Below are 22,081 nucleotides of genomic sequence, written 5' to 3' on the forward strand. Positions count from 1 at the left end.
AGTATTTTAATCACATACTGTTTATCACAATACTTAGCCAGATAGAAGGTACATCTTCATTATGTACCAGAAATACTGGTAAAAACATAACCGTAACCAGTGTGTACATTACAAACAAATCACTATGGAAAACTGATACTTATGATAAGTGTTTCTGATTGCTGGTGTTAACGCTTTCTGAAATTCACTGTTGATTTTAGTAGATGGACTCAATGTCAAGCTATATATTACAGTTTTATCAGTTAAAAACATTAAAAATGTTCAGAGCATTTTTCCTCCAAATTTTTCCCCCTGTAATCCCTTTCAGTCCAGTGAATGCTCTCTCGACACACAAAAAAGCTGTATGATGCAAAAATGCAATCTCTAGCAGTATTCTTAGGTCAGAGCAACACCATGCTCTGAGTGTCTCTAGCCTCTGCTTGCCAGAAGCTGGGAGTGGATGACAGGGGATGGATCACTGGACGATTGCCTGTTCTGTTAATTCCCTCTCTAGCATCTGGTACTGGCCACTGTCAGAAGACAGGATACTGAGCTAGGTGTACCATTGGTCTGACCCAGTATGGCCATTCTTATGTTCTTGCCCATGAATATGGGGACATAATCTAACATAAAAGTTGAAAACAAATTAAATTCCAAACAGTTCTTTTCAGTGCTTTTATTTATTAAAACGAGCAGTGAAATATTGCAAGTTAGTTTTATCACTTTTTTATTGGTTTCAACCTAAAACTTAAAATGCTTTTTATAATATTCATAGGACTATAGTACAGAAAGGTAACTTTCTTTCTGCATTTTAGTTAGAGGATCTGTTGACATCAATGGAGAAAATACACAGAACCCTGGTTGAGCACAAGTTTGTGACCAAAGTCGTATTACACTGATTGGAAGATTATTTTCCCCTTTCAGTGTATTGTCACAGCTGTTGGAGGAATACAAGTTATGATTCAATAAGCACTATTATAAGAAGTCAAAGAGCATTTTAGCAAAAGATACAGAGGCCTGATTCTGATTTTACACCCGTTTTTCATTAGTGTAACTCTGGTGACCAAGTTATTCCTGATTTTTATACCAATATGAGATTAGAATCAGACCTACAACACTTTAGGGCATGATCCACAGCCAACTAAAAACCATGAGAGATCTTTAAATTGTTTGCATGGGTTTTGGAGTAGGCCATTAGGGTATGTCGTAACTTCAGGGAACTTGTATGATTGACACCCATATGGGAGACCTGGGTCAGCCTAACTTGGGTGTGGACAGCCAAAGTGCAAAGCCATACTTGAGCGCATCCGTATTTATGTAAGGTGCTAGAACTTCTGGGGGCACATACCATCATTCCTAGCGCTACAATAAACTCTGCCAATCTGAATTATTTTGCCGTGTGTCATGGGACAACTTGTCTGTCCTTTCTGGGCCCCTGTGTGGACATGCTCTTAGCCCACCAAGGCAGTAAAGTAAACTCTTTCTGGATTGGCACAGTCTAGATTCTTGGTTTCAGCCTCTGTTCCAGCCAGTGGCAAGGCCTGGATCCAACTCAGAAGGATGACCTGTTCCAGCAGTTGGCATTAATGCAATTCTTATTTCAGAAACATTAGGTCAATGCAGGTCACGACACACAGTGGAGGCCATTTTGGCACTGGTCTGTTCTGAGAAGGCAGTGACATACCTTGCTAAGAGGATTCTGCAGGATGCATGCAGACATGGAGAAGTGGAGACAGCTAATGCAGGTTCAATAGCTGTGGGATCCCCCTACACTGACCAGAAGCTGTGGAGTAGGACCACAAGCAAAGAGTGGTGGGATTACATCATGCAGAAGTGGGAGAAATCAGCAGTGGCTTCAGAACATCCATGTGAGGAAGGCCACATTCCTGAGGCAGTTGGAGGAGATTGCCCCTTCACTTCTTCATTGAAGACAGGACCTTAGAGAAGCTGCAAAGAAAACAGAAGATCTTTCAGTCCATTTAATAAAGTATTTACCATTCCTGTCAGAAGGCAGGTGAAATAATGACGATGGAACAAAAATTTAGGATCAGATTTTGGTAGGTCCTGATCTGCACAGCTGCTAGGCATGATCTCATACTGGAGTGCAGATGCTGCCCCACCACACCACACCCCAATGCTTCCATGGCTACCTGAAAGCATGAGAGAGGACAATGGGGAGACCACAACCCTGCTACCCTGTATACTGGTTAGCTGGAGTATGGTGAAGGTATTAACAGGCAAAGTTGAGGGAACACAACCCATTGCTAGGGTGGCAAGACAACAGCTGCAACATGTGCTTCCTAGGATACCCCAGGGGGAATTCTGGCTGACTCAGAAAAACTGAGCTCGTTAAGACAGAATTTTGCATTCATCTGCATTGAATAAAACATAAGAAGTTGTCCAAACTTGGCTCATGCTGCTGTTTGCAATGGGGTTTCATACAAATGAAATATAGGGCACAGCACTGTCTTAGGTAAGTGGTAATCGTCTGAGGAATGTATTTGTGAAATCTAGACTCAGGACTGAGATCTGGGTTAGCACCTTTGCTTTATCCTCTGTGAACTCCCATTTTCAATAAATAGAGGTCATGTAAAATGACTACCAGCCCAAGTCCACACCCAGCAGACTGCAGCATTTCCTAATTAGGTTATATTCAATCTTTATAATGTGCTAGTAATAGATGTGATACTGCAGTGTAATCTCCACTGATATTATTCACTTCCCAGGAATGTACAGCTGAAGCTGCTCTGTTGGCTCGGACTGAAAACAATGGGTGTGCAGCTGACAAATAAAGTAGCTGTTTTACATTCCCTGAGCTATTCTGATTCTATTGTTTAAGTGATGTCTGCGGAACAGGTACTCGCATTAGAAAACCAAGCACAATCACAATTTTGTTGATGTGGCAGCTATTTCTGAATCTTATTAAAGCTTGTTAGTGCTTTTCCCATGCAATGAAAAACTGGACTTGCCTGTTGTAATATTGCCTGGCAGTTATGAATGGTTTCAACTCACATTTTATACTTAAAAATGAGCTCATACTATATAATTGCAGGCTAGCCCCAAGAATATTTTTATTCAGTATCGTCAGACTCTTCATCAAAGATGGCAAAGAGCCTGATCCTTCAAGATGCTGAGTGATCTCAATTCCCACTGTAGTCAAATGGAGTGAAGGGTACTTGGCAACTTCCAGGATTAGCCCCTAATGTTTAAAGCTGATGGCAATTTTTGTATGGAGCAAGACAACAAATGAGGAGAACGTTCCAGTTAGAATTTGGCTTTCTTCTTGTTTATAAGCTAGCAGTTTTCATCAATATTACAATATTTATTCTATGTCTTGCTCATACACTCCATGTGCACTTCTTAACAATTGCCATATCCCTTACCCACAAATTAACAGTTTATTTTTCTCCTTCAAAGCTTACCAGACAATAACCATTAATTGTCTTTACTAAAAACAAAAGCTTATTGAGTTGAATCTGTTGGTTTAATATATACAGTGACCTTGATTCCTTCCCCAGCTGGCACGAGCATATTCAGTTTGCATCTCTCTTCCAAGTGCACTGCAGAGAAAGGCCGTTTGAGCTTGCTATTGGAGATCCAAAGGCTGCCTGTGGATGTGTATGAATTAGCACATACCATGGCCAGCTTAACCGTGCTCCTGCCCCAGTCAACACCATCCAGTTTTGGGGCAGTGCTTGCTATTAAAGTGACCCAGTGGAGCAGGGATCAAGGGCCTCTGAAGGTCCACTTACTGACATTGAGGCCCTAGATATAATAGCAAAAGCCAGAGTAACAGGGCAAAATCTTGCACAGCACTTGCATATCAATATGTTATGATTCAGACATCATAAATAAGGTGAACATCGCTAAAAACAAAACCATCCCCCTTTCAAACAAGGGGTGAATTAGTCTTTCTCTCTCGCACATCTGTAGTATTAACACTGAAGAGGATGATCACGTTCAAGCTAAACAAGAAACTCTGGACATCAGAAATAACAGTATCAGATTCTAAAAAATGGGTTCCAATTATTATAAAAAGACTTTCAATATTGTTCTCTACATATTCTGTTAAATATCCCAGTGGGAGACTTTTGGTCAAAGCTAACCACATTTCTTTGGACTTTCTTCTTTTAATGATTTCAGCGATATAAAGAATTTAGATGAAAAGCAGAAGTATTTTCTCTTTTAAAAAAAAAAAATCAGTAGAAAAGATCCACTGCTCAGCCTGCTAGTGATTTTATTTATAGAAATTCCCAAAGTGGCAGTTACTGAAATAATCTGTGGCCAACAGGCTAAAGAAAACTTTAAAAATTTCAAAAAAGTCTCCTTCCAAGAACTGTATAATCACTTCCATGAAAATGTGTTATGTAGCCCCTGGGCACTGTATTGACGTGGTATGAACAAATGGTGAGAGAAGGCAATTACTGGAGATCTATGTACCTTCAGTAATCCACTTGGATTGTAAAAAGGTGGGAGGAGAAATAATCAAACATATTACTATATATTATCCAGCAAATGTATTCCAGAATGCAACCTTTTGAGTGCACTGTGAAACAGTATTAAATGGCTTTTGAAAAATATTGTAGGCCTGGAGTGCAACTTCCTTATTTATGACCAAAGCTTTTTTTTTTTTTTTTGAAAAACATTTACATTCTGTTTAAACTCTCAACTTCTTTTTGAGTTTACACTGTGCGCTGCACCGCTGTAGTGTAGACAGTTGCTACAGTGACAGACAGGTTTTTTTCATCACTGTAGTTAATCCATCCCCTCAAGAGGCAGGAACTAGGTTGATGGAAGAATTCTTCCATTGACCAAGCATTGTCTATACCAGGATTTAGATTGGTTTAACTACATCTCTTGGGATGTGCATTTTTCACACCCTGAGCAACGTAGCTAGGTCAACCCAAGGTTTTTTAGGTGTAGATAGGTGTAAAGGGGTATACTTTAATGACCATAAAGCCCTTGTACATGCCTTGTCAGTTTCAAAGCCATAAATTGACAATTTCAAAACACAAAGGAATCAGTTTGCAAATTACATTTAAGTTCTGTATTAGAGGGGTAGCCGTGTTAGTCTGAATCTGTAAAAAGCAACAGAGGGTCCTGTGGCACCTTTGAGACTAACAGAAGTATTGGGAGCATAAGCTTTCGTGGGTAAGAACCTCACTTCTTCAGATGCCAGAGTGAAATAAATGCTAAAGTGCCATTGACTTCAATGGGGCACATATAAATCCATTCTAATTGCCATATGACATACTAGAAGTGGGATTTAAGTACTGATCTGAATTGGGACTAGTATGCCTAATGTCAATTAGGAACTTTAACTAAGACCAACCTTTCAACTCCAGCACAAGTTCCTACCTATGAAAGCTTTAAATTATAGAGAGAAAGCATAAATCCTTGGTTGGAATGGGACAGGCATTTCCACTCCTACTTTGCAATCCATTTATAAGTAGCTGTATGTTATTATACAGTGTTAATGTTGAGATTTTAATTACACGGGAATTGAGAAACTAGGAATTCAGGTTCCCCTAGCAACCTTGATTCTTCTTCTGATGTGTATATCCTACAGTAGGGGGAAAATGCATTTTCTATTAAACTACTCCTCCAGTAAGACTATACAAACAAGTTGAATTGTGTATTTTATGTTTAAACTGTTTTTCTATAAGCTTATATACATCTGAGCAGGACTTTTTTGCACTATTAATCCTTTATTTCTTTATAATACGATCTAAGCAGTATTACTACTTATATATCTCTATAGTTGTGCCTGGCACATTACAGGATAGATAAAAGATTCCCCATCATGAAGAGCTAACAATCTAACTCTACAATCAGGAAGATACTGGAATGAATTGGGGAAAGGGAAAGATGACAGTAAGGATAAGCATATAAGGAAAGTAGGATGAATGGGATTCCTAACAGAAATGGGCTTGAAGAAGGAGAGAGTTACTTCATGGACAAGCGGTGAGAGAATGATCCAAACTTGGGGGACAATATGAAAGACTGTATAGCTGAGAGATGGAGAAGAGAAAGGGAGCAGTAAGAGAAGAGGACTTGGACAAATGTGGTACAGGTCTGTCTCATCTTACGTGGGGGTTCCGCGGTTAGCGCGTAAAGCGAAAACCGCGTATAGCCAAAACCCCATTGAGTTCAATGGCGGGCGAAATCGCCCACACTACAGGTATAGTATTAAAATTGTTGTTTTTCTCTTTTTGCTGACCGCATAAAGTTGAAATCGCACATGTTAAATGCGTGTAAGATGTGACAGACCTGTATATCACAGGAGCAAAAGAACACTACGTCAGCGATATAGGTGAGAGTGAGCTTGTGTAGATCCTTGAAAGTGAGGATCTTGAAACAAATGATCAAAGAGACAAAAAGCCAGTGAAGGCATTCAAAGGGGCTGGGATGTATGCCATGACTGAAACAAATTTTTGCAGGAGCCCTTGTTAAATGTTGGCAGTCAAATGCATCTGTGTCTATTTGACTATCCAGTCCTCAAAAATGGTTGGTTGGATTTTCTTCAAACTACCACCGACACAAATTTCACCTGTGAACTAACAAGTAGCACGACAAACTTGAACCCCAACGTTACCTTTAAGTGGCTTATACAGGGTCTTTAGAATGAAAGCACAGTCTCAACAGTAGTCAGTTTAAAGACCGATAATGCATAAGTGCATTCTGGCAAACAAATAACAATCGCAAAGCCTGATGTGAACATTGCAGCAGTTAGAAAGGGACTCACAGAAGTAAGATTTAATAAAGGATTCTCTTTTTCCCTTTGGGGTGGGATGGAAATCCATTCCACCAAGAAACCTAACTGGCAACTCCTGTATCTCGTAACAGTTGGGGTGATATTGAGCTAAGAAGAATATATATATTTTTTGTAAGTAGCATTACTTGGGGCCTGAAAGTACCAATTTGCTGCACAGGGGATACTTGTGTTTTTCAGACCGTGCGTCCCATTCACCATTCTTCCGAAACTGTTCTCAGGGTGTGAATGGAGATGATGTGACAAAGACCACTTTAAGACAACTTTGTGGTACCCACAGTCTATGCCTGGCCCCCTGTTTAAGTTTAGAGCAGCCCAGAAGCTGCTCTCAATTTATGTAGGCTGTTGGAGCAACTAAGAATCACTGAAATACTGTATGCTCTGGTCATGCCACTACTACTAAGGGCTGCCAGGGCATAGAGCCATTCCAATTCTCCAGCAGCAGTGGGACTATGCTCTAGTTCCAGCTGCTGAGTTGGTACTCTCATTGTAGCTGGGAAGCCCCACCACACAGAGAGTAGCAAGGGAAATAACTTCCTGCACAAAACTCCAAACTGTCAGCAGTCCAACTGAGGAAGCAAATTCACCTCCTGGGTGTGAAACCAAACATGGAGTGTGTTTGTCTAAACATTTAACAAAATAATTATACACAAATGAAAACAGTAAGTGGAATGGAAAGCCCTTGAACTCACCAATAGCATTTCCTATCATGAATGCTATTATACACAAACTTTTATAACAAATAACTCAACTTATTATAAACAAACATGAAAGCCTCCAGCCTCCCATGTATTCATCTCCAGAGAAGCACTTCGTAACAAATAATAGAGTTGTATTCTGCCCTATCTCTCTGTGGGCTGGAGTCAAAGAGCATGGGTTGATTCCAGTAAGGTCAATACAGCATTTGATGCCATTCAAGGCATCTTACAGATTCAGCCCCATTTAAATCAGAGGGAGTTTGGAGCAAATCACTACAGCAGGCCATTAAGATGGTGATAACTCAGACACCAGAACAATTCACAGTAACACAAGTATGAAAAGTGTGACAAGAACGTATTTAAAAAGAAAAGTTTGGAAATTCAGTTATATACTGAAGACTAGTGTTTACCTCTTCAATCGATGAGAATCCATCACTGCAATTTTCCTTTAACAAGTGAAACCTGTTTTCCCCCCCTCCGGTACTTGCTGAAGGGGGTTTTATAAAGTTTTCCAAAAAAAAATTAACTTCAACTCTGAGTGTGTGAGACTTCATTTGAAAGGTGGTAGGGTTTTTTGAGGGAATTATGAAAATTGCAGGATCGGGACCTTAACTCTATGCATTATGTGTGGTTGGATGGCTGTGCCCACCCATAGCCCTCATAGGGCCTCTGTGAGGGTGCAGAAGTCCACCTGCATGTTGACCATTCCAAAATCAGGGCCACAGAGTGAAAATGCTTTCTCAGTCCTGTGACACTGTATTTATATAAACTGTAAAAGGAATTACTCCCAATCGCCCTGAAGTAAAGTGCTTAACAGCCACTGACAATAGAGGGGAGAAGTATACATACTGGGTATATATCTAGCATTTATACTTATAAAAATACCATGCATAATGAAAACTGTGTAAATATTTATAAAAATATCTTTGTGTAAGGTCTGTAACACATTTAATATTTTCAATCAATTCACATGCAGTGCTTGCGTGTTTGTGCCAAATGTAACATTTTGAAAAATGAACCTTTAGTAAAACTGTCAGAAGAGTTGTGTTAAGTTCAGGTAGCTGCCAACAATAACTTCTGGGAGGATATCATTGGAAGAAGCCAAACAATGCTGGGGTCTCTATCAGGATTAACTATGGCACTTGTAAAAATATTAACATCAGTTTAGTATTTATGGGCTTCCTATCCCATAACCTGCCGGATTGCCAACAACTATTTTCTTAGTTCTTTAACATTCTGTTTAAAGCATTTTCGCTTTCATCCAATAGATGGACAGTTTCCTTTTAAATCTGGTGTTCAAAATGAGCTTGGTTGTGAGAACTCCTAACAAACACAGAAGTGTCTCTCTAAAGCATGTGTTTATATCTTTGGGCATAGCAAAAGCCTGAGCTCTGTTGCCAATTCTTGCCATGTTTGGGGGTTTTCTCTTACAATCCCAGCTCCTGGAGTCATGGCACTCCATGCAAAATCTCACCTCTCCTTTAAAACAAAACAGTCTCCCCAGCCCTCCTAGTTGCAGAGAAAAGCTTGCAATCATGAACTGTAAAGGATCGAAAAATGAGGAGGCAAATGGAAAGAACCCCAAATGTGGTTTCAAACTCATTTTCCCCAGCCAATCGTGATTTTTGGGGAGAGCGCTCCTGATTTATTGTGTTTATTTATTTATTTAGGAATGCCTGGCATTAGTGCAGATGCAGCTTTAACTAGGGAGCAGTTAGTGCCTCCATAATGCTGTGTGCAAACTAGCCATCAAGATATATATTTTTAAAAATCAAGTGTGTCTTGAGTGTATTCCAGCCAGCCCTGGCCTGTGCCAGGTTTTCAGTTCAGCTGCAGTTGGCCTCACACCAGAGAACTGCCTAGCGCCCAAGCAAGCACGTGGGCTTAGCCCTGAGGGGTGCCGGTGTGAGCAGACACCCAGGCTCCAGAGGGAAGCGCTGGCCACACGCAGGACCTGCTGCAGACATCAGGCTTGCAACAGCCTGTGGATGCTGCTGCTGCTTTCTCGCCTGCAGCCTCTGGGGACGAGCAAGGAGCAGAGTAAGGCGTTTCCCATCCAATGCACCAGCCCAGAGGAGGGGGAGAGCACGCAGGGGAGGGAGCTGCCGGGTGACAGGCGGTCACAGGTGCTGCTGTTGCCTCTGAGTCACGGGAGAGGCGTCTCTGCGCCCCAACCAGCTGCTGCTCCCCCTCCCCCTCCTCAAGGCTGCTGCGGCTGCCAGCCCAGACAGAGCCAACTCCTCACAGGCGGCCTTGCTTGCAGGAGGAGCAGCCACCGAGCCGCGCAGCCGGGGGAAGGAGCAGACGCCCTGGGAAGCCTGTAAGTTGCTGCGTACAAAGATCTGCGTCCCCAGCCCCTGCCCGTGCCTCCTGGCCTGGCAGGCAGGTGGTTTGCAGGCAGCGGGTGTTGTCTTCCCCTTGCATGATGTGGAGATTTCGTGTGTTGGGCTGCGAGCAGCGGAAGGGCGGGTTTATAAAGCCTAACCGCCGGGGAGCAGCACCCCCAAGGCGCGAGCGGGGCACAATTCTGCTCTCAGAGCTGCCTGCGGCATTGCCCCTCGGGTACCCGGCTTTCCCTGGGCATGTTCAGCGAGCACAGCCCTGTGCCCGGATCCGCCCCATGCAGCAGGACTCCAGTGTTCTGCTAGGGGTGTGCAGGGCGAGCCAGCTCTGCGCGCAGGGCTGCCCAGTGCAATGCGACTAGTGGTTCTGTTCTCCTTCCTCCGTGCAAAACAGGTACAATTCTGCTCCCACACAGAGCCACCCAGTCCGTCAGGGCTCAGATTTTCCGCTTTCCTTCTCCCCGTGAAACAGGTCCCATTCTGCTCCAACAAACACCCACCTTGCACATCTCTACTCCAATATTCTGCAGCATGTGCATGAAACGGGCACAATTCTGCTCTCCCCGTGCACCGTGGCTGATACTTTGCTCTCCACAGGGAACAACTGGCAAAATTCTGCTCTGGGATCTACCCAGCGCAGCGTGGCTCTTCTTTTCTGCGCCTCTGTGTGCACAGAATGGGCAAAATTCTGGGCGTGGAGCTGCCATAAGCATCACAGGTTTTTTACTCTGCTCTCTCAAGAGCCGATTACAGGAGTCAAGATGCAGTGTGTTTTGCCATAACACATGGCAACTTAGGACAGTTGTACTGAAGCGGCTTGGCTACTGTCTGAGTTAATTTGTTTAAAAAGCTGTCAATTTCAGTGACTTAAAAAATTAGCATTCAGACAGACAAATATAATTGATGCAATTTATTACTAAAGGTGATACCTAGTTTCATTTCCTACTTTCAGGGTCACATATTTGAATAAAAATAGAGTGGTGTTGGGTTTTTTTTGTTTTGTTTTTGGCAGGATGTCATTTTTGCAGTGCAGTTCTGGATGGGTCAGTTTAAAAATAAATATCTACTTGAATGCTGCATTTCTGAATAGCTACATAGCTGTGACTTGAATGCATCAAAGCAGAGTACCCAGCTGAAAAGAGAGCCCATAGTACAGTGTAATACTGGTTGTCTGACAGAGATTGTAAGTCAGGAACTCACCAAAGGGGTTTTATTAGGATGCTATCTAAGGCCTGGTCCACACTAACCCCCCCACTTCGAACTAAGGTACACAAATTCAGCTACGTTAATAACGTAGCTGAATTCGAAGTACCTTAGTTCAAACTTACCGCGGGTCCAGACGCGGCAGGCAGGCTCCCCCGTCGATGCCGCGTACTCCTCTCGCCGAGCTGGAGTACCGGCGTCGACGGCGAACACTTCCGGGATCGATCCCAGAAGATCGATTGCTTACTGCCGGACCCGGAGGTAAGTGTAGACCTACCCTAAAAGTAAAGCCGAGGTAAGATATTTGAGGGGGAAAAAACATTTTTTTCACATGAAAATGAAGTCCCAAATCCAGGAAGCAATTAGTGGAAGAGTTCATCACTGTAGATTGTAGTTGTGATTTAAAACTATTTAGAATCTTAATATTTATAAAATGAGCTTGAGCTTTTATTTTTCTTTGAAAGCATTTGGGAAATTGCTCCATTGTCAGCAATCATTTAAGTGGGCCATTATTCCTTGCTAAATGTGGATTAGAGGTATGTAAGGGACAATATGTTTGAATAAACAATTAAAAGCATGAATTTAAAAACAACTGAAAACCTAAAATGGGTGATTCCTAAAACCCATCTTCCATTTGAAATCTTAATGAGACCATTCTTATCAAATGAATGTGCCTCACTTAGGATTTTTAGAAACATGGTACCAATAAAGGAATTGTGGTGCTCCGTGAATCTCAAAGAGCAAGATTTTGTGCATTCTTCACAGGAAAAGAAAACACAATATTGGAATCCAATATGTCACCTGGGTGACTGCAGAAATATAAACCTGTATATAGTCAAGTGATTACTATGTTGCAAGGATTTTATTTTTAAAGTGTGTTGTGAAAGGCCTAGTTTTTTACTGGGTTCACATTTAGATTTATGTTCTCACAGCAGCATGTTACAAGTAGCATTACAGCACTGGTATTCTGAAAAGTGAATGAAGTAGATATATCCAGCCAAAATATTATTTGATTTTGAGCATTTGTTTCTGCATTGGAATATGCTGGAATACATTGTTCTTAAAAAGGGTTTTGTTTGTCTCTGCAGAAAAATAGTAAAGAGCCAGATTTTCCCTGGCCCTAGTATGGGTGAGCAGTGTTGGGAGAGGAGGCTTCATAGGGTCCATCCTCTGCACAGATCAAGGAAAATTACCGTCCTCACTCTCGTGAGCTCAGTGAGAGTTCACTTGTGCACTATCAAAAGTACACATCACCCCCAAAAGTGAGGGGAAACATAGCCATGTGACCCCGCCCCCCCCATACCAGCCTTCAAAGCTGGCCAAATGCACTGGGAGGAGAAGGGTCTGGAGTTTGCAGTCTGGGGGGAGAAGAGGGGAGAATTATCTTTTAAAGTGCAATCTCAACCCAAGCTTTCCCTGGGGCATTGTGGCTCTGCACTAGGCCTTCAAGTGATGTGGCTAAATGCTGCAATCTAGCTCCAAAAAACTGTTTAAAACTCTTCCAAACCACTTGTATCAGCTCTGCTTTGACCAAGTAAAGCCAAAGGTTTGGCAAAACAAAACTGTTCTCTGTTTTTCTCTGTAAACCAGAGCAACATACTTAATAATCTGTTTCAAATAAAATGTCTTCCTTATGGGTGAAATCCTGGTCCCCAGCCCAAGTCTTGAGTAGGGGTTATTGTACAGGGTGTTAAAAGGAGAGTTTCTCCTCATGTCTTGTTACCGAGTTCAGAGCACCTTCCTGGCTCGCTCTAGTTCTCCTTTTATTTCTCCTTTTTCAATGAGATTGTTGTATTCCAAAGGATCAAGAGAATTCATAGACTCACGGTCCATGCATCCACCACGCTCCCATTCTGCCATTGAATAGCACTGCTGCTGCACTGGGAGGGTAGAGTCCACTCTTGCCTCTTCATATCCTGACTGCACTGCACAGCAGAAGCACAGTGTTTGTGCTACTGCAGGATTTGATCTAATTGCACAGCTAGTGATGCAAACGTAAAGTAGTGAAAAACGCAGCAAGAAATTTTTTTTTTTCCTTACATCGCACTTGAAACAGCCATTGCCCTACTCTGGGGGTTCCCAGGTTATCCTGAATGGAGTCGCTCTACCTCCTTTAGAGTGGCCTTCAGATGCATCTGATGAAGTGAGGTTTTTACCCACGAAATCTTATGCCCAAATAAATCTGTTAGTCTTTAAGGTGCCACCAGACTCCTTGTTGTCTCTGGGTATTGTCATCCTGCTTAGCATAGCACAGGTGTGAGCAATCACGCTGCAAAGCCCACCGCAAAATTACTACATCCTCACTGGTGCACCACTCGAGTGTGTCGCTAGGATTTATGGGGCATGTGCTCCGGTAAATGGTGCCGCTCTGATTCTTTCCCAGTGGATTGTGGAAGAACTTGTCTTTCCTTCTGGGTACAGGGGGGCAGGGACATGAATAGGAGAACTATCAGCCCTCAAGTGACTTTTCCTGCATCCTTACTGAAAAGTGGATGAGTTACCAGCCCAAGTGAAAGCAGCCCCTGAGGTCTAAACCACTCTTCCAGCTAAGCCAGAATTTAAGCACTGCAAAACTCAGGTGAAAGGGTTTTTTGTGTGGACGGGCGAGAGATTAGGGGCAACACTCAAATAAGACCCCGAGTTAGCTCTGCAACAAAGACAGCATGAGGGAGGACACAATAACACAAATGTGCCTTTGCTGTGGGAACGCTCACACCAGGCTAGGCTAACCCATGTGCCAACTCTATAATGAAGATATACCCTAAAATGTGAATCCATTTCCGTATGCTTTTCAATGGACCTGCTCCTTTATTTAATGTAGTATTCATTGTATTTTTGGATGCCCTTCTTGAAGTAATCATTACTTCCAAAATCTTGCATTGAATTTAAAATTTAGTATTAAGCTCATTAAAATGGTATCAAGCTATTAATCCAACATGGGACTCTTACAGGAATCGGGTATAACAGAAGCAATCTTGGATTAGGCAAACAGTGAAGTTTGCAAAACAATACATATTGAGTTTGTATACAGAAATAACAGGGAGATAAGAGGAACTGATGCTGCCGTGGGATAAATGCCCAGGTATTACAAGCTAAGCATTCATTTTCACACTAATACTATTTGAGTCCACAAATTACTAATGACATTTATAGGCAACCTTTGTCTTTGGTGGTGTCGGTGAGCTGGAAACGTTTTTCTTCTTAAAAGTCTCGGAAATGATATGCAAAAACCTATATTTGCTAGGACTGCACATTCAAGCACCCCAAAGCCCAGAAATTCAAAAGTTATGGTTGAATGCTCAACCTAAATTTTACCTTCTTGCATTTATACAGTGATCATGTTATTGAAGGTATATGCTACATCTTTGCCTAAAGTTGTAGAAAAAGCTGCTATAATATATTGGTCAGAAATATTATGCACCCTCATAAATTTAAAGATAGAATGACCATGCATGCAATGGGATAGAGTTAAGGGGGTGTGTTCAACCTTAACTTTTACATTGGATGAACTGTTGTTGCTTAACTATACGCTGTTAATGTTGCATTAATGTTGTATGCTTACATTTAATTGGGAAAAGATCAGAAATTCTATTTCAATACCTAGATTGCTATCAGAGGAGGTAGTGAAGGCATTCTCTTTGCAGAACAAGTTTAGATAAGACATTAGATGAAGTGATGCAGGCAGTTATCTTGCTAAGGGTCAGACTGGGTGATACAAGTGATCTTTTCTGTGATTCTATGCCATTGCAAATAATGACTGACCTTCTGTAGAGATAAAATTGCTGATTACAAGCTGAAGTCATCCAGACTGAGTTTGACTCACCCAAGCTTCACAGAAGCTGTCCAGATGTACTTTTATGGCAGTAAAAATATTTTAAAGGTAACATGCAAAGCATTTTTTTTTTAAACTGGGTTTGTTCACTCGTTTTGTGCTTTTTATGGTTTATAAAGAAGGCCTAAAAGGCAGGAGTTGTTGGACTTTTTTTTTGTTTTTATCTTAGAAATATTTGAAATATCAAGTCTGATCTTCATTGGCATCCAAGAGAAATCTTCCAGCAAAACAGAGCATGTGTATTATGAGCTCTTGCATCTTAATGGCAGAACTGAGGCGCTGAATCTTTAATCACGACATTCTTTCTCCTAAATGTTAATTAGACATTGGTGTAAAATGTTAACAATAACAAACAATTTAAAACAATCTGACTAAAGAATGTTAATATTGTTCCATGTGAATTGTTTGTTGGCTTTTAAAAAATCTGGGAAGTTTAAATACAAAAATTAGATTAAAAGAATGTTAAGGTTGCAAAAGTTAGGAAATGCCAGAATTAAGGTTGTTTGTGTTACCTTAATTTGATTCCCTTGTGCATATTTACTACGAGACCATCAGTCGTAACATAATCTCATACTATTTTTCACCACAGGACTTCACCTCATTCAGTGCACAATGAATGAGGCCAGAGGTTTCAAGAAGAAAAGATATTTTCTTATTTTAAGGTACTGGGCCAGGAGAGCTGGGTTCTATTCCTAAGCTGCCACAGACTTCCTATGTAGTGTTGAGTACCACTGTCCTAATGTGTATGCACAAGGGGGCCAAATTAAGGTTGCACAGGAAACTTTAGTCCTGGCATTTCCTAACTTCTCATTACTTGACTTTGCAATCTAACATTCTAATTTTGGATTTTTTCAAATGTAATTTTAATTATGAAGAATTTTGATCATAAGACTTTTTCCTCCTGCTTCTTGCACTACCCAATAAGGGGGATCAAAGGAGGTTCCCTGCCACTATCACCAGCAGTGCTGGGTTTACAATGGCGCCAGTGACTCCATGGAGCCGGGCACATGCCCAGAAGGGGCCCCGGCCTGTTCTGCTTGCACTGTGCACTGAGACCCCGCCAGCCCACTGGCACCCCCCCACACCCTGCCCACCACTTGCTCCTCTCGGCCTGCCCAGCGGCCGGCCGAGGGTTCCTCTCCACCCCCTGGCCACACCTGCCGGCTTCTTTCTCTGCCTCCTGGCCAGACCCCAGTGCACCTCCGGCTCCAGGCAGTCTCTGCTTCCCACCACCTGTGGGGCTCCACCTGTCTCCCTGGAGCTGAGCCGCCTGGGACTGATGCAGAAGCTTGGCCAGTCTTGGCCGGTTGGGTGGGAGGAACAGTGTGGGAGGGAGAGGGGGGGCTTGGCTGGCCCTTCCAGGCAAGTGGGTCCTGAGAGAGCCTGGGTGGGGCAGGGGCAGGCTCGACCTGGCTGATCACACCACTTCCGAGGAGCCGGAGTGATTCCCCGCTCCAGGACACTGGCGGCTCAGCCTGGCAATCACAGTCACCTCCCAGTGGGGCCAGGAGGCAGGGCATGGGGGAGTGGGTCTATGAGGGTCTGGGGGGGGGCTGGGCTGTGAGGGGGTGGGGAAGATCTGTGTGTTGGGGAACTAGGGAGTGGGGGTTCTGTGTGGGGCGCTGGGTAGTTGAGGTGTTGTCCAGGGCACTGTGCATTTGTGACCGGGTCTGGGGGGGTGCTGGGCATAGCGGGTCCAGGGGGGCTTTGGCCATAGGGAATTGGGGGGGGGGGTCCAGTGTTGGGTGGAGGGCTGTGTGGCACAAGATGGGCTCACCCCCAACAGGAAGGGGCATGCTGGCAGCACAGGGCTGGGTGGGCCATTGTGCATCTGGCAACTGCCGGTTTGTAAATAGTGCCCTCGCACTGGGCTGGGCAGAGAGGGGCCCCCCCCTGCCATGCCATGCCCCATTGCCCCTGGCTGGCCCCTCGCTGTGGGGACTGAACCCCCTGTGCCATGCTCCATTGCCCCCATGGGGGCCCACAAATATGTTTGGCGCCAGGCCCACAAAAGTTTAATCCGGCCCTGATTCACCAGCTGAGAATTCTTCCAAGGCAGTTGTAAAACCAACTCTCTCTAGTCTAGACAGCAGTACTCGCTTTTCTCCTGATCTACCGGGGAAGGCAACCAAAGACACCTGTGAGGATATGAGTACCACTGCTTTAGATCTGTAATAATTCAGGGGGAGGTGGGAGGAAGAGGTGCTAGAGAAGACTTTTTAGGTTTAAGTTCTTCAGTGAAGTACAGGCCGATGATGGACCAAATAGCCATTATTCTAGTAAAGTTCCTTGTTCAATGTTGAAAGGAAGTGACTGATTCACATGACAGGGTTTGCTACAAGAGGGGTTTTAAGAGACAGTTGATTATTTCTTCCGTACTTGGGAAATGCTCAGGGACTATGGTGCTGAGGGCATATAAATATTTTAATTTTAGTTTGGTTATTGTTTTTGTTGTTGTTTTTTCAAATGTATATTCTTGCCTTTTTAAAAACATAGTAAGAACAGCCATAATGGGTCAGACCAATGGTCAGTCTAGCTCAGTATCCTGTCTTCCAACAACGGCCAATGCCAGGTGCTTCAGAGGGAATGAACAGAACAGGGCAATTATCAAATGATTCATCCCCTATCATCCAGTCTCAACTTCTGGCAGTCAGAGGTTTAGGGACACCCAAAGCATGGGGTGGCATCCCTGACCATCTTGGCTAATAGCCACTGATAGACCTATCCTCCATGAACCTATCTTATTCTTTTTTTAACCCAGTTATACTTTTGGCCTTCACAGTATCCCCCGGAAACACAGTTCCACAGGTTGACTGTGTGTTGTGTGAAGAAGTACTTCCTTATGTTTGTTTTAAAATTGCTGTCTGTTAATTTCATTGCATGACCCCTAGTTCTTGTGTTATGTGAAGGGGTAAATAACACTTTCTCCACATCGTTCATGATTTTATAGACCTCTATCATATCCCCCTTAGTCATTTATTTTCTAAGCTAAACAGTACCAGTCTTTTTAATCTCTCCTTGTATGGAAGCTGTTCCATACGCCTAATCATTTTTATTGCCCTTGTTTATACTTGTTCTAATTCTACTATATCTGTTTTTGAGATTGGGTGAGCAGAACTGCCCGTGGTATTCAAGGTGTGGGCATACCATGGATTCATATAATGACATGATATTTTCTGTCTTCTCTATCTCTTTCCTAATGGTTCCTAACATTGTGTTCATTTTTTTCACTGCTGCTGTGCATTGGGCAGATGCTTTCAGAGAACTATCCATGATGACCACAAGATCGCTTTCTTGAGTGGTAACAGCTAATTTAGGCCCCATCATTTTTTATGCGTAGTTGCGATTGTTTTCCAGTGTGAATTACTTTGCATTTATCAACATTGTATTTCATCTGCCATTTTCTTGCCCCGTCACCCAGTTTTGTGAGATCCCTGTGTAACTCTTTGTAGTCAGCTTTGGACTTAACTATCTTGAGTAATTTTGTTTAATATTTCCCTAAGTAGGATATGTTGATGCATCCTTGAATTGTGTGGCAGCACTATTAGATTTTTCTCACTAAGAAAGAGATTTTTAAATGAAATAAAAAATAGATGCCTTTTTAAATATCCTTGATTATGAAAGAATATTGTACAGGTCACGCATCTAGCTATTTAGATTTTACGAAGACTTTTTAATGTCATTCTTGATTCTGATCCTTGGTAAATCTGACCTTTCTAACTGTATTCAACAAAACATTAAGAAAACATACTGTGCTCAAAAAACAACTATTCTTCTCTCCATCCAAGGGTGTTTGGAATGGGGGAGGAGGGTGCAGGAGGCCATGTCCCTCCCACTTTTTATTGGCTGTAAGGGCAAACGACGGGGAGTGGAGGCAGAGAGGAGCAAGTGGGGGCGGGGTCTCAGGGGAAGAGGCAGCACAGGGGCGGGGCCTCGGGGGAGGGGGCTGTGTGAGGTTGGGGGCTCAGAGAGAGAGGGCAGTGTGGGGGTGCAACGCAGGGGGACGGAGCCACAGTTCAGTCGCCTGTAGCATCCCCACTTTTAGGGCACTTCCACTGCTCCTGTCTCCATCTATATGTGTATCTCTCCATATTGTGTATGGGTCTACTACAAGAGTAGAATCAACCCATTTATATTAACACCTCTTTAAATGCTTTTCATACATCTTTGAAACCCTCTAAATCTACCATGAACTCAAGTTAACTGCTGTAGCTAAATATGGTTTGATTTAGTTTCCTAAAATGACTTTAATTCCATTTATTCTCTGGGGTGGACAAACGAAACCTGGAACACAGGCAAAGATTAGACAGAGGTATGTGTCACTTTTTTTCCCCCCTGTACTCTTCAAGGTGCACATTCCAAATACGCCAACATTCTGTTTTCAATTTGGCACAGCAGTTATTAAGTAACAGCAGCATGCTCAGACTAACTATTGCCACTGCTTCTAATGATTCATTGACGGTGGTAAGTAGTGTTTGGTATCAGTTTACCATCTTTGTTTTCAGGTACAGTTGATATACCCTCTTTGGGGGATTACAGTGTTGTTGAATTTTTCTATAAAATGTCTCCCAACCATAGGACTCTATTTCTGTCTTGTATAACAACTATACATTATTGACCTCTTCCTTTTCCGTTTCAGACTATATCTGTACCAGTATAAATCTTCTTAATTTTACAAAACCTGTATGATGGCATTGAACCAACCATGATGATAATGTTCTAAATGTGAATACAAATCTGGCTGGGTTTGTTGAGAGAATTAAGATACCGGTTAATGTAATCACAAGGAATTAAAAACAAAAAGCCTAAGAAAACAAAAGCTGCATATATCGGGGAGGGGGAAATGCCACCAGATTCTGCCCTTAGTTTTTTTTAAATACAGCAGTGCCTAGTCATGGAAGTTGGGGGGGATGGGGGAGGAGAAAGGCATAATATACCCTCAGATAGCTCTGTCTCCATCCTTGATTATGCGTATCTTTGTGAAGAAAAGTTATCTCCGCTCTTGTGTGCGTGCCCCATATAGTAAGAGAGAAGGGCTATTGGTGCAATTTTATATGTACAGATATGTTTAACTATGTTAAGTTCCTTTTGACAGCCCCTACCTTTTGTCTTTTTTCCAGCTCTTTTGGCCTTTAGATTGTTTGCTCTTGGCCCTGACACTTATTAAACAATGAGAAAATTGGATGACCAGAACACAAGTGACACTGAGAGGATAATGTGATTGTTTGTCCTACATGTCAGGCACTTGTATATTCCAGCTTGCAGAGGATTGATGCAAAAGTTTACTACCTTTGATCAATTTAACTTGGCCGCCTGTTTGCTCATGGCTTTTTGGAATAGGACCCTGGAAGAATAACCACAATTCAAGAGGGTATGATACATTGTGACCAAAGACACTTCCTGCAGTTTGGCAACATCTTTCAGTGATGTATGTGTAGATCAGGGGTTCCCAAACTTGGTTCGTGGCTTGTTCAGGATAAGCCCCTGTGGGCCATGAGATGCTTTGTTTACCCGAGCGTCCACAAGTACTGCCGCTCGCAGCTCCCAGTGGCCGTGGTTCGCAGTTCCCAGCCAATGGGAGCTGCGGGAAGCGGCGCAGGCCGGGCCACCACTTCCCACAGCTCCCATTGGCTGGGAACGGCGAACCACGGCCACTGGGAGCTGCGAGCGGCCGTACCTGCGGATGCTCGGGTAAACAAAGCATCTCACGGCCCACCAGGGGCTTACTCTGAACAAGCCGCGAATCAAGTTTGGGAACCCCTGGTATAGATAAGGAATGGAATGGAAAACAATGTTTAAAATATTATAATGATGTTCTATAAATCAGTGGGTACTCCCTTACCTGGAGTGCAGTGTTCAATTCTGTCATCCCACCTAAAAGAGATATAGCAAATATTGGTTTCCTTTTTAAAGGCATACAAAATGAATGCTATAGAGAGGCTAGATAGGGTGAACAGAAGAGTCCATTGTCGGAGACTAGACAGAGCACTGGTTTTATGGCAATACTATGTTCCTATATGCACCTTTCCCAGTTGGCAGGATTTGATACACCTTCACTGACATACAGTACATGAGCAATATGCATTTGAGGGGCAGTGCCTTAAAACTAAGTACCGAAGACCCTAGACCTGTCCCTGGAATCTCCTACGCCGCCTCAGTTCACTTGTGCCTAGGGTCCACAGCCACATCAACAAAAGCACAGATTTAATGGTAGAGTTGGGTGGTCAATTAAAAAACAAAATTCACTTTAATTTCATTCTAAAAAGTTGCAACATTCTTTGTTAAACAATTATTTGACAGTTATTACTCAACCACCTCTGGCCTACAATATCAAAAGTACTAATGGATCTAAAAGGATCTGCTTAGGAGATGAAAATCAACAAACAGGATAAACCAGTGCAAAACTAGTAGTTTTATTGCAAACAGCCATCTTTTGTCTAATGTTAAATAATAAAAAAGTAAAAATTTATTTTTATTGACTTCAAGACTTCTGTATATCATCTTACCTTGAAACTACTCTAGGGTTCTACGTTGGCAGAAGACTATACGCATTTCCTAATGTTAATGTTGGCATTGAAATAGCCGCTGGAATGCCAGGACGCTACTTTTGTGACTTTGCAGGAGTCTTTGAAGGAGACTTTGAAGGAAATTGTGGAGTGGCATGTACTAAATCTGAAACAGTGTTTTCATAATTTTAAATACTTTCAGTAATGCCTTTGCCTAGCAGAAAACATATCCATTGAAATTTAAATCTTTGAATTGTGTTTGAAAAATTCACGGAAAATATGAAAAGAGAATCTGTATGCAGCTGAACAATGTCTAAGGAAAGAAATATGTTTTAGGGCCCAATTCTGCACACTAAACAAGGATTTAAATATCTCGTTCTCTCGCCTCCTCCCACCCACCCCATACTTCACATTTGCAGGGAAAGACTGCAACACTCTACAAGTATTGTTACAACTTCCTCCTGTAGTACTGCAAAAGAAAAATCCTAGCATTCTAGCTGTTATTACATCAGTATTAACTGTGTGTGTGTGTGTGTGTGTGTGTGTGTGTGTGTGTGTGTGGACTACATTCAAAGAATGTTAAAGTGGCAAAGTCAAACGCTCATAAATTAGGACAGGGATAGTCAATGGGCGGATCGTGGACCAAATCCAGACCGCCAGATGCTTTTGAAGGGACCGTGAAATCTTTTTATTTACCTATAGGGCTGTCAATTAATCGCAGTTTACTCACACTATTAACTCAAAAAAAA

General features: G+C 42.6%; 1 long non-coding RNA gene and 1 other non-coding gene across 2 annotated transcripts in view; one reads left to right on the top strand and one right to left on the bottom strand.

Moving 5' to 3' along the window:
- Nucleotides 1–640: 640 nt before the first annotated feature.
- LOC135982451 (uncharacterized) lies at nt 641–10,521 on the bottom strand. The gene is made up of 2 exons (XR_010599806.1): nt 10,292–10,521; nt 641–1,926 (listed from the first exon to the last, which is right to left on the bottom strand). It is a non-coding gene; the product is annotated as an uncharacterized LOC135982451 (long non-coding RNA).
- LOC101942209 (uncharacterized) overlaps nt 9,521–22,081 on the top strand; it is a 38,632-nt gene continuing 26,071 nt past the window's right edge. The window contains exon 1 of the transcript XR_010599804.1: nt 9,521–9,769. This is a non-coding gene — a transcript (uncharacterized LOC101942209). The remainder of the gene's footprint in view (nt 9,770–22,081) is intronic.

Source organism: Chrysemys picta, chromosome 3, assembly GCF_011386835.1.
Source record: "Chrysemys picta bellii isolate R12L10 chromosome 3, ASM1138683v2, whole genome shotgun sequence".
Taxonomy (NCBI): domain Eukaryota; kingdom Metazoa; phylum Chordata; order Testudines; family Emydidae; genus Chrysemys; species Chrysemys picta.